The 13954-nt window shown below is 36.0% G+C and overlaps 1 protein-coding gene and 1 long non-coding RNA gene across 2 annotated transcripts in view; one reads left to right on the top strand and one right to left on the bottom strand.

The window, feature by feature from the left end:
• LOC134804162 (uncharacterized) overlaps window positions 1–13954 on the top strand; it is a 147299-nt gene that overhangs the window by 84964 nt on the left and 48381 nt on the right. The gene's annotated exons all lie outside the window — the stretch shown is intronic.
• The window catches only part of LOC134804071 (glycerol kinase 3-like), a 62327-nt gene that overhangs the window by 19082 nt on the left and 29291 nt on the right, over window positions 1–13954 (bottom strand). The window lies entirely within an intron of this gene.

The following is a 13954-nucleotide window of genomic DNA, read 5'->3' as shown; positions in this document are numbered from 1 at the left end:
TAATAAATAATGTAGAGGAAGCTCTGTTTATAAATATATTTCACTTCTACTTGTGCTACCTTTTCCAAATGCATGCGTTGAGCCGTGAGCGCATCTTTAGCCTGCTCAAATTAAAACAGACCAAAGAAATAGGCTTAATACAGAGACTAGGTTGAAATTTCCCTATCCTGTGTAAAGGAAGGAGCAAAAAGAACGCGAAGACATGGCTAAACCCGCGACCGCGAATTGCGTTCGATCGTCCTAACGACTAACGACCTTTTATCGAAGCGAAACAGATCCTACATCTGAGCATCTGTTCATTACGACGTATAAAACTAACAATTTTGGTGAAGAGAGCTTCGCATCCTGCGAGGTATATCAACAGTTTAAACTCACAGAGCATTTTACCAATCTTATTATATTATATAGATGCGAAGGTGATTACCTACCTCACTTGCAATGTTGCAATACATTTAGGTACGCGCAAGCCAGTGTATTGTGGAAAACTAAACCCAAACCCACCGAGCGATGACTACGAGTATCCATGCAAAAAAGGTAACCCTGATAAGATAAGAAAAATCAGTCTAAGTCGTATAGACAGGATGAGAACACTACCTGTCAGTCATCGTTTGAAAGAGTAGTTGTTGGCATTGTCGCGGATCTGCTAGCAGACGCAAAACAGGTGGAAGAATGCAGAAGATGACCTACCTCGGGTCATCAATATTGAAATCATTGCTCAAGGCCCAGAGCCGCAAGAGATTTCAATAAACGAGATGGCCGAGGTAATATATTTTATATTCTATTACTATACAACTGATTAATCTTTTATAACTCCAATATATTTTAATCTCTTTTAGATTGATGCCCTTGCCCTACTACTCGACCTACAAAATGATCATAACTATGCTTTAGTTCCAAATGAGGTAAAATAACAAAATAATTAAACTTATAACTACCTTTTGTCTATTTTACATACCTATACATAATCATGTTTTTTTTATTTTTAGGAGCCGGAACGTGAATATAACTAACAATGTCCCCTTATTTAAGGTAATTATAATAATGTTGTTAGATTTAATCACAGTCAAATAATTTTGTACCTAATTAAAAGAAAACCCACTTTTGCAATTATAATATTAGCATATCCGTTGTTAAAGCCACGCACTAAATTTTTTCTACTAATTGATTTAATTTCATTCATTCATTTTCCCGCCCGTACCCTCCATTCTTTGCTACTTCTTGAATGCGATTATTGTGGTTGACGAATAAAAACTTATCTTTTGTGTTAAAAACAGTGTGTCTTTCAAGTTAAAATGGATGAGGACGAAAACGTGTCTACGCCTGAAGAAATATCAGTGATAGTCCATGGTCTAATAAAACATGGTCTTCTATTCCCAGAGTGACACGGGCCTACGTCACAATAACATTGCCACTTTATTTCAACATAACATGTTACATGGGTACATTATAGCTATGGTTAATAAGTTAAAATATTTCTTTATAATTTTATAATTTTCATTTATAATGTATTTTATCTTAAATTTTACAATAACACGTCATTTTTAATTATTCGTTAGCAATATCTTCCGATTCACGAAAGAAATTTCAGACGTTCGGGTAATTCTGTTTACATTACTGGCAACACAGGATAGCGCTGTCACATTTGACAATTCGGATCTAGATAACTTCATGCCTGACCGTCATCCTTGTCGAACGCGTGTTAATTGTTATTTCCTTCTCGCTCAGTGTCAGCAGTCGCAGTGTTTTCCAAACTTTTCACGTCGTAAGCTTGGTAATTAATGTGTAACTGTGAATTAGTTTTTTAAACGTTTGTCTTGTATAGATAAATAAAGTTTAATTTAATACATTAGATTTGTTTTATTTTACTATGTTTCTACATGAATAACTTAAAATTAATGCCGTTAAAATAATTTTCACCGTTGGTTAAAATTCTCCCACATTTTAAAGTTTGAGAACCTGATGTAAACAGCATGATGACGTAGGCCCGTGTCAGTTAGGTCATACGCGAATCTCGGAATAGAGTACCAGGCGGAGTATATTATTATACCATGTGATAGTCCAAGTTACTAAAAATTTGCTGCCTTCAAAATCGCAACATCTATACGAAAAGTCGTATTAATAGTTCATGGCATGGAAATCTGAGCATAAAAGATCGTCATTTTCAGAAAAAGTGCTGTTAGCTTATTTTAACGGTCTAATGGAAAATCTCAAGACGTCATCATTGTGGGTGAAGTAGGTATTCCAAGTAAAAGTCTATGCTAAATATACACCACCAAACGGATATCTCCAAATATGTTAAATTGTTAGTTTTCCTGAAAAGAAAGACAATGCATCGAATGACGCTTATCTTTTAATCAAGGTAGGTTGTTGTTTTACGAGGCCTGCCTTTTAAGTTCTGTCGTTTGCAAACCTCCCGCAATTTTATAAAAAAAAACTAGTATCATCGTAAAATATTTGAATTTAGAACTCGAAAACAAATGAATGACTCGAGATCAGCCGAATCGTTTCAGAACAGCGTCGGTTCAAAGTTGACAAGTCAGTTGTGAAAATGGAAATTACGAAGGAAAATTTACGTGCGATAATTTTTTACAACTTCAAAAGAGGTTTAACGCGTCTTCAGTGCTTTGAAGAGTTGACTACTGTTTTTAATAATGAAGCACCATGGCTCCGCACTGTGGAACGTTGGTATTTAGAATTTCAACGTTGTTGCTCTAGTTTTAGTGATAGGCATCGTGATGGTCGACCAAAAACAGCCGTGACTCAGGAGAACATTGATGCTGTTCGGCAACTGATCGTCGAAGATCGCCATGCGACTTACCGTGAGATAGAAGCTTCATTGGGTATTTCAGGGTGAAGATCAAAAAACGGCTCGCGTTAGATGGTATCGCAAAACTCTACGAAAATTCAACCGAGGAAACTCTAAACACGTTTACGACATTATCAGTGGTGACGAGTCTTGGATATATGCCTACGATCCGGATTCTAAACAGCAGTCGACTGTTTGGGTGTTCCAAGATGAGCCAAAACCGACCAAAGTAATACGCTCACGGAGCACTTAAAAAAAATGGTCGCCACGTTTGTAGCGAAAAGTGGCCACGTTGCCACCACCGTGCTAGAGGATCGTAAAACGGTCAATGCTGACTGGTATACCAATGTTTGTTTACCAGAAGTTATCAGCGAGTTCCGAAAAAACAACCCCCGACGTCGTATAGTACTGCACCACGATAATGCGAGCTCGCACACCGCTAGGCAGACAATAAATAATTGAGTTTTTAAAAGAGCAAAACGTCGAAAATCCACCCGCCGTACAGTCCAGACTTAAGCCCCAAAGACTTCTTCACTTTTCCAAAAATTAAGCAACGACTTCGTGGTCAACGGTACCGAACACCTGAAGAAGCGGTTGAGGCATACAAAACGGCCATTTTGGAGACCCCGACTTCGGACTTTAATGAGTGTTTCGAAAACTGGTTCGAATGAATGAAAAAGTGTATTACGTATCACGGTGATTACTTTGAAAAACAATAAATACCAATTAACACTTATATTGTCTTTAGTTTTACCAAACGACAGAACTTAAAAGGCAGCCCTCGTACAAGTAATAACTAAAATTGTGTTAATATATGTTTATTTTGTTTTATTTTTAATGTGTAGTTTTTTATGCATATGCAATGTTTGTGTTTAAATTGATAACTACAATGTTTGCTGTTCTTTCTTGTTACAGGTTGCAGTAATATTCGGAATCATCATGGGTGTTTGTTGGAGACATGACTTTTGGCCAGATGGGCAAAACCGTGGCAGCATATTTTAAGCTTCCACACCCGGAACTTTATACGGGACATTGTTTCTGTAGAACATCAGCCACACTCTTAGTTGACTCAGGTGGAGACAAATCTTCTTGAAAAAAGACATGGTGTCTGGAAATCGACGGCAGTATACAAAGCAAGACCAAAGTATCAAATCTACTTATGAATACAATAGAAAAGACACGGCCACAGAAGGAAACCGCAACTTATATACCAGAAACTGAACCAGTAACCAATATTCCAGCAACTGAATCCCAGCAAAGCAACATTTCTCCGGCACCATTAGAAACAGAACCAGCTCAAAGTTCATCATTATCCCAAATAACACAACAACATTCTCATATCCGCATTAACACTTCAGCATCAAGTAATGGGCAAACAATAACTATCACACACTACCATACAAAATCTGCAGTTGCACTTCCATAAATGAAATGGTTCCTATCTACAGTTCTTAATTTTTAATGAATAAAATAAAGCAATTTTTTTTGGTTTTAGGAGGCATTAGGAGGTTAAAATATTATTTATTGCTAGAAAGGCCATGCCAGGATAAGCTAAGTGAATCTGCCCCCAGCGAGTTTTGGCTTGTAATTTTTTTCGATGATGTGGCTTTGGATTGGTAACAAGTATGCAAAATTTGAGCCCCCAAAAGTTTATAGTTTAAAAACAAAAATAAAAAACGAAATATGATCTTTTTTCAATATTTTTTTTTCTAGTCAGCCGATTTTGACATGCGTCACGTATAATGTGCATATAGTAAAGACAATTTAGTATATGACATTAATTATAGGATATATTGCCATACAAAAAAGAAAAAAAAGAATACAATTACTTATTTCAAAAAGAAAAAAATATTACTTTCACGTCAGCGACTCCTCCAAATTTTTCACCAAAGCTAGCCTCCTTAATAAGTTACAAAATGAATGTATTTACTTAATTTTATCTGTGGTAGAACAAGGTGTTTTTTTTTAATTGAATACATCACTCTAAATTTTCTATACCCGCTCGTCAAAACTACTCGGTAAAAACTCTTTATAGAAACGTGCATGCTTATAATGATGAACACTGGCCACGTATAAAATAAAAATTAAAAAAAATGTCCCTTTTTGCCGGTTATTCACATGAACTTCGAAAATTTATCGGATATAATCATTAATTAATAATGGATTACAGGAAAGCAATCCAATTTGTTTTTTTTTGTAAAAAGTCAATAAGCTAAACCTCGGAGTAATTAACAATGGAGCCGCCATTAACAGGCGTTCCCCTCTGTCGAAAATAGGCGGCCAATGGTCAACCACATGTCAACCATATGTATGGACTGACGTTTATCTGACATGACGTACCTATACATTTGATGTGCCCCTCCCCCGCAAAAAACGGCAGACTATTTTGTACCGAAAATTTTAGACATGGCGTCTCCGTTGGTTATATCCTCTAAGAGCTAAACAGTACCTATCACTGAGGTATTATGTAAACTAGAGAGTCGACATCTTGAACAAAATGTTTCCGCACTTGTACGTCATCGACCACTGACGAGATGCCACACATGTACATAAAATAAAAAATATAAAAAAATGCCTTCGTGCGTGTTGAAAAGTTGCAACAATAAGCACAATAAAATATAATAAAAGCGATGGAATAACATTTCACCGGTAAGCAATCGAATAACTGTTGATTTACGATAATTTAGTTTATCACGAAACGTCACTTTCGAACATTCGCGGCTGGAAGCCATTTTCTTCGGCGCAAAGATTAATTTTCTCAGACGTGACACATTGGTACCTACGAAATGGTTGTATGTATACGTTGTTGGTTAATTGCACAAAAGTTACGAAATATACTAGCAAAAAGCAGAGCTTTGTAAGGGCTCGCGGAGTTTTTCTACCTAAATGTACCGGATAGTCTGTTCGAGATCCTGAAAACGGTGAAAAATAAAGATACTACTCCTAAAAAACGTGTGATAGCTCATTAGATTCGTCATGATGTCTAGAAAAATGTATTCGAAGCGTGTATTAGCATACAAAAAATTTCAAAAGTTATAAACAAAAAAAGGGGGGGAAAAGTAGTAATTTTTATTTCCCCAATATCTCAAAATAATATTTAAGAAACCAAAATTAATATTATAAAAGAGGAGGATATTTCCAATCAAACATTCCCTACTAGCAGAACTGTATCTCCATTATTTATACTTTTTATTCAACGCTGAACACAGCCCTCCGCGCTTCATTTTCGAGAAACGCGCGCGACGTGAAAAAACGATTACGTAACATTAAACATAATTTTTAAGGTATTACATATTAATTGAAAACTACACGGTGTAACACGAGGAAACCGAATAATTTTAACCACGCATTTCTAAGGTCAAAAGAAGGAAAAAATGTAATATGAGTTTAGGTCAATTTCGCCAAAAAAAAATTTTGTTTGTTTTGTTTTTATCAATTTTTCGAATGTATTTGTACATAAAAAATAAATGTTATTGGTGAACTTGTTACTTAAAAATGATTTTTACATTTTTTTTTCGCAATACCTTCTTTTTGCAAAGTGGTACTTGTCTCTTTTTGACATCTATCAATAAGGATATTTAGACTACGTCCCATAGCAGCAACATTACCATCAAAAAAGCCTTTTATATTATGTAACAACAAAAACTTGTTAAAAACAAACAATTAATATTATCTCTGAAACTAGGCGTTTTAAAAAAAAAGTTTACTTATAGGACATTTTTGTCTCTAAATATGATCAGGAATACGCTGTTAAAATTATTAGGTTTACTCATGTTACACCGTGTATAGTAAAATTTTCTCGCTTTCTATAACTCTTCTCATATACATGCTTAATAAGATCACATTATACAAGTTTTCATAACGTTAATACTTTGCTTAAAATAAGTTTTAGAATAACATAGAAAATTGCACGCCGCGCGCTTTTCCCGAAAATGAGGCGCGGAGGGCTGTGTCCAGCGTTGAATAAAAAGCATAAATAATGGAGATACAGTTCTGCAAGTATGGAATGTTTGATTGGAAATATCCTCCTCTTTTATAATATTAATTTTGGTTTCTTAAATATGAATACTTTTTGAGATATTGGGGAAATAAAAAATATCTACTTTTTCCCCCTTTTTTTGTTTATAACTTCTGATATTTTTGGTGTGCTAATACACGCTTCAAATACATTTTTCTAGACATCATGACAAATCTAATGAGATATCACACGTATTTTTAGGAGTATTATCTCTATTTTTCACCGTTTTCAGGATCTCGAACAGACTAGACCGCGACTTTGATCCAATTCGAGGCTTGTTTCATGTTCGATCGAGTGGAGTGGTACGTAATAAGTCCGTCAAGGCCGTAACACACTATCGCACCGCACCGCGACATTGGTGCGTCGCACCAATAAGTGAGAGCGGGAAAGAGATGTCTGTTTCTCGCTCTCACTTATGGGTGCGACGCACCAAGGTCGCGGTGCGGTGCGATAGTGTGTTACGGCCTTTAAGAACGCAACTATAAGTGAGAGCAAGAAAGAAATATACTAACCGGACCCCGATTGCTGTCCGGTACGTCTGTTTGTGACAGCTTTTACTTTGTCCATTAAAAACGTGTCCAGACGACAAAATCAAATTGCCAATATCATCCACACGTAATATACAATTTCATAAGCGCTTATTACATCCTACACGGTCGCCCAGTACTTTTTGTAAGGATGCCAACTACTACACTAGGTACTGCCAGGGTTCAGCATCACCTCTGTCTTGGGTACTACTCTCCTAAGTGCTCATCAATGACCAAAACATAATGTGCCTTTGTTGCACCAAACCTGAGTTCCACTAGGAACTGCCAGGGTTCTGGGTCATTTTGTTGAACAGCACGCCGACGTTGCAATTGGCGTGCAGTCGGCGTGTAGTTCCCATACAAGTTGCAGTCGTGTGTCGGCCCTAAGTCACTGAAGTTTGTATTAATATGCTTATCTTTATTTATAATTTTAGCAGTTCCAAGTAATAGTAACACTAAAGGCGCCATTCATTAATTACGTAAGACAATTTTTGCCAGTTTTTGACCCCCTTTTCCCCTATGTAAGAAACAATAAGAATAGGCTGACCCCCTCCTTCTCCCACCCCCCTATATTACCATATATTACGTAAGAATCTAAAGAATGAGTACGTACGTTTGGTTTGTTTTAGTGTTTATTTTTCAAAAAAAAAATTTACGAATGTGATATTTGTACCTGTACAAAGGTACTTGAGCTCGTTTAAGCTAACTGCACCGTGTTTCATAGCATATATAGAGTGTGGAAGTATTATTATTATGTATTTTAAACGTCATAATTACATAGAAATTAAATAAGATATGTTCGATCCCCCTCCACTCCAAAATCGTCTTATGTAATAAATTAATGGCGCCAAAACTGATTCTCGAACTGAAAATACCCGATTTAAGTTTGCTAACACAACATGACTGATCAGCTCATCAGCGTCACAAAACATACGAGTAAATTGACCTCCGCAGTGAATATACAGCAAGATTGATTGTTCTTAATTAAGTTTCTGTGATTAGGTATTCACAGAAACTTAATTGCTAAATTGGGAATCAAACCAAGCGAAGCGAGGTGGGTCTGAATCCAAAATTTTAACCCACTTTTGTATTCATCGTTGTTAATGGCGTAAGCGCCATCGACATTATTGAAATTTAAAACACCACATAGGTATCGTTGTCTGAGTACCCACAACACAAGCCTTCTTGATCTTACTGTGGGGCTTAGTCAATTTGTATAAGAATGTCCAATATTTATTTATTTACTACTAACGCCATCTGTTAGAGAACTAAATAATTAACATTAGCACGAATGTTAATTCATCAATCTGCCAACAGATGGCGCTAGTAGTAATACAAAGTGTTATTACTTTATTTAATTTTTTTAGGTTTATAAAATGATATTTTTATGTTTGATAACACATCTAGACATGAATTTAAATTACTATGTTAAATTTCAAACCTAACAGTGCAGTAGTTTTTCCGTAAAGTGTACCACAAGAATGCATAGTTCGTCGAATAGTGATAGGGCTCGCTTCGCTCGCCCTAATAATTTTCTCGTTATTTGTTGAATTTTATAGTTATAATAACGTATTTTATAATATATTTATGTTACATTAAGGGTGGTAAGTGCAAAATTGTTACCGAGAATCAAATAGAAAATGTGATGAATCGTTTAAAAAATTAATTCTGTGATACAAGTATGTACTTAGAATATTGTATAGAAATAATATTTTAGGAAAGAATCCTCGTTTTTACTATATATCGCTTGAATATTCAAGTTTGCATTTTAGTGGTTGTTTCCATTAGAAAAGTTGCTCGGTATCACCTATATTTTCATGTCGTATAATATTGCAGGTCATTAAAAAATAACCCGGTACGTAGGCAGAATATGAGCAGTTGTCATAACAGTTTCGCCTCTGGCCTAGATACCCTTATTCTTCACCTTAGTGACGGACGTCAAACGCCGAAAATGGCGGACACAATTTGTTCGAGATGCCGACTCTAGTTATATACCTCTATGTACAGTATAGCAATGGAGTCTGTGCTGAAAGCTATTGACCAGAAATACGACTTTTTTTGCAACGATTTGTCATACTTTGAACAGGCAAGTATTATTTCTATGCTTTACAAATTATACAACGATGTCTTTCGAGTCATACAGAATAATACACAGCTAATAGTTAACATAAATATATTTTGATGTCACTTATCATGTTTTCAGATTGAAAATATGCGTTACACGATATATTGCCTGCGGTTACCTCATACGATATACGTGGAAATGTTCTTTACAAAACTTCCGAACTACACCGTCTCACTAAAGGAGGAGGGAATGGTGGCGACAGGCTTTTGTGAGGACTGTTGTCGGCTCTACTGGTCTGCTGAAGGCAATATAGCAATATAACACATGAATTTTGGACAATAAAGTTCATGTGTTTGAAACTAGTTTAAAGTTTCAAACACATGAACTTTATTGTCCAAAATGCACCAATGAACTATTCTGCCGGGACGAAAATAGTGATCTGTACCTAGTATTTGTTACTAATAGGATTACTAGCAGGAATCTGTATGTTTCATTTGTAAAATTATTGGTATTCAGGTAAATTCGTAGTCAAAGTTATGTTTACACTTTCAACCTTATTTCATTGCAATAATATTTTTTTCTACTCATCGACTATAATCCGTGTATTACAACTTCATATTATACAACTCTATAACCTCACTCTTTTTAACGTTGGATAGTCTATGGCACTTCCGACTCAACTAATATAATTGTATCGGGTGTTCTGCCTTTTCGCAGAACTATTTTTGGCGGAATTTCATTTGCCAACCAACATTTCGCCGACGTTTCACTTTGACAACTAACGATTAGCAAATTTTTGTATGGCAACGTTTCAATTGGTAGAATTATTGTAAAGCAGATTATTATAACGCCTCTAAACTTTTGGGAGACTTATCATTTGTCAAATCTTTCACTTGGTCGAACAACTCTTGGACGAATAACGTTTCGTTGGAGCTACAGTTCGCTTTTCATACATTAGGCAAGTTACAAATAAGAAAAAGATACATACCAAACAATCAAAAATGGCCGAGTTGTTGTACTTTTTATAATGTATATTTTAATATTTGAAGCCAGTGGCAGCGAGCAAGCGAAGCGAGCGAGCAAGACCTTCCTGGGCAGAGCCGACTTGGATATGGTTAGGTTAGAGGACTAAGGCGGGAGCTTTGCTCCCGCCTTAGTCTTCGAGGTTATTTTTTTTTTTTCAACAACCCAAAAAACGTAATTACACAGCAACTTTCGGGTCAAATATCTCGGCCATTTTTGATTTTAGAGGAAAGTTTATTAAGAAAAAAGTGATTATATCAACAAAATCATGTAAATTATTCTAAGTGTTTTGAAACCCCCATGTTTTTCTCATTTTCTCAAAAAAGAATTAAAGTCCCAGAAACGGCCCCCCTTTGGTACAGTACAGTCTGACCAAATGAAACAATTGGTAAACAATAAACAACTAAGTGTATATTATGCCAACTAAAACATTCTACGACATGAAAGTTGGCATTTTGAAAATTGGCATTATAAAACACAGACCAAACGTTTAGTTGGTAAGTGTGCGGTTGGCAAATGAAAAAAAAAGATTTGAAAAGTTGGGAAATGAAAATTCGGCGAAATAAAAATCCGCCAAACGTGAGTTGGGAAGTGATAATCGGCCATACCATTTTCGGCAATAAATAAGAGAACCTTGTATCGATATATATCGGTTTAGTCAATTACAAAAATTTTGAAATTAGAACTTCATACATTTCGATAAAATATTGCTTGTTTAAGGAGACTCCACTCAATACAAATTATACAACGATGGCGTTTCGGAACTAATACTGTCGCGGCATCTGTCATACTTCCGTCTACTTAAACACGCTGCTGCGTCGCGTGGTCGCGTCTGCTTTGTGATTGGTTGGCCAACTCAAACTTTTTTCACAATGGACGCCCACGAGATTTTTTCTGCATTTAAATTTGAAAACTTGTAAAAGTACGCCGCGTTCGCTCGGCGGTGCGCGAACATCTACCCTGCAGCATTAATTTACTTACCTGGACTCTATTGCCCAGGTAATAAGGGTGACGACATTTTGACTAAAATACCAATATCTCAGTTCTGCAATGGAATTCCGCTTTGTGCCCATAGAACGAAATGTAGTACATAGAAATACCTATCTAATGACCAAACTCTCATTTCTATTGGTTATTGGACCAGGCTCCATACAAAGTTGCCCATGGTCCTATGATTTTTAGTTTGCTAGTCTAAGTATAAGAATAAAAACATTGTACACGGTGTCCAATAAGGTTAGGTACACATCTTTTTACCTTAGCTCTAAAGACATGTAAAAACCGGCCAAGTGCGAGTCGGACTCGCACACGACGGGTTCCGTACCATTATCTATAAAAACGGTCACCCATCCAAGTACTGACCCCGCCCGACGTTGCTTAACTTCGGTCAAAAATCACGTTTGTTGTACGGGAGCCCCACTAAAATCTTTATTTTATTCTGTTTTTAGTATTTGTTGTTATAGCGGCAACAGACATACATCATCTGTGAAAATTTCAACTGTCTAGCTATCACGGTTCGTGAGATATAGCCTGGTGACAGACAGACGGACGGACGGACGGACGGACAGCGGAGTTTTAGTAATAGGGTCCCGTTTTACCCTTTGGGTACGGAACCCTAAAAAGTATGTTGACGTTAACAAAATACAATCACTTCAAACGTCCATGATGAAACTGTTTCGTGAAACGATTATTAGAAAATTTTGCAATGGCGACAGCCCCGGTACAATTTTTAAGGCGTTAAAACCCCGTGGAATTAAATGCAATCTAAGGACTGTTCAGTTTACTAAGCGGATACTTTTACACCTCTTTTAATCGGCGAATTTAAAATCAATTGACGTACAGCTCATAACAATATAATTATCAATCCCTTATTTATCAATTGCTACATATTTGTTCCCATAAGGTCAAATAGTTTTCCCGAAGGAGTGCACAAATTTGGAACATAGCAAGTTAGTTCTGCAATTAGGATGCACAGGCTAGTTAGTATTCACTGCGAAAAATCGTAAATATGTACAAATTTTCCAAGTTAAACGTGAATAAAATAATTAAAACATTTGGAGAGCATCATTAGCAAGGCCAGTTCACTTCCTAAGAAAGTTATGTCCCCGTAAAATTGCGCATGTGTGCGCCTGAAGCTTCTATGTGTGCTTTGGCCTCCTAGAAAAAGTTGCCAGTAATAAAAATAAAAACATTTTTCTACAGCAACATTGCTCCCAACTTACTTGCGCACAACCAAAACACTTAAAACTTAATTACACGCGATTAAGTTTTATAATGAATATTTGCTTCCAACTGTCTTTATCAATGTTCATAAAATATATGGAGGGTAGGTACGTCTACCCACCATAATAAAAAAAAATATTTGTCAATGACTCTCTCCAACTGCCGTGGTTAAAGTTCATAACGAAAATTGTATTTATTATATCTTTAAATAATAAATACAACGTAGCGGTACTACCACTTAAGACTCTGTAAGTCTGTACCTACATGGATTACAGCAATGCACATAGAAAATGTGCTAATTGCGGAGCAATGGCTGTTGAAGATACATATTTGAGTGAAATTCACAGATTTAGTGGGTTCAGAAGAAACCGCGTCATAACCCATCTGGAAAGCGTATTAATTAACCGTGAAGAAATGTATGAATACAAGTTGGAAATCTGTGTAAAATGCCGTGTGTAAAGTGTACCTAGTGTATCTGTGTGTGTAAAGTGTAATAGGTAGGCATGCCTAAAGTTATTTGTATTATACTGAAAACTTTGTGAATGCGCTTTATTAATGTCTATTTTTTTATTAAGTTGTCAGGGTTTAATTTTCAGAGTATATTTCTATATGTAAAACATTTTTTAATAAATAATACAATGTTATGAACATAAATATGCCTTTTATTTAAATCAATTGATAATACCACAAACAAGGGTTTACTTGCATCTTTCATATATTTCGTGATATGAAGATAACAAATATGTTTATCAACAGAATTACTACCTACCAATACCCGCCAGGCTAAACCGGTTGTCAACTTTAGTTCCATTGGTACACAACGAGGGCGCCACTAGTATAAACGTATAAACGGTTGGGGACATTTTTTTGTATGGAGTTACCGTTCTTCTCCTAGTGAGTATTATATTCTTTGATCATTAGGCTTGAAGATTTTACAAAATCCCGGCACAGAAGCGGCCCGGCCAATCCAGAAACCAAAGTATTGTCATGCGGCTGTTAAAATCAAAAAATTACTTATCGGTTCGCGAAATTCCTAAGACAGCAGGAATTAGAGTAGGCACAGATTAAAATATAAGAAGTATATACAATAAATGGACCCATAAAAAGCAAAAAATGTCCAAACGAATTGCAGAGCAGCGAAAGCAATCGAAAAAAAGAAGCGGCAAACTGTACTACATTTTACATTAAGATAAAGGCCATGCCAGGATAAGCTAAGTGAATCTGCCCCCAGCGAGTTTTGGCTAGTATGTAATTTTTGCGATGATGTGGCTTTGCATTGGTAACAAGTATGCAAA

This window comes from Cydia splendana, chromosome Z (assembly GCF_910591565.1).
Source record: "Cydia splendana chromosome Z, ilCydSple1.2, whole genome shotgun sequence".
Taxonomy (NCBI): domain Eukaryota; kingdom Metazoa; phylum Arthropoda; class Insecta; order Lepidoptera; family Tortricidae; genus Cydia; species Cydia splendana.
The sequence above is the reverse complement of the archived record's forward strand: the minus strand, read 5'-3'. Positions and strand labels throughout refer to the sequence as shown.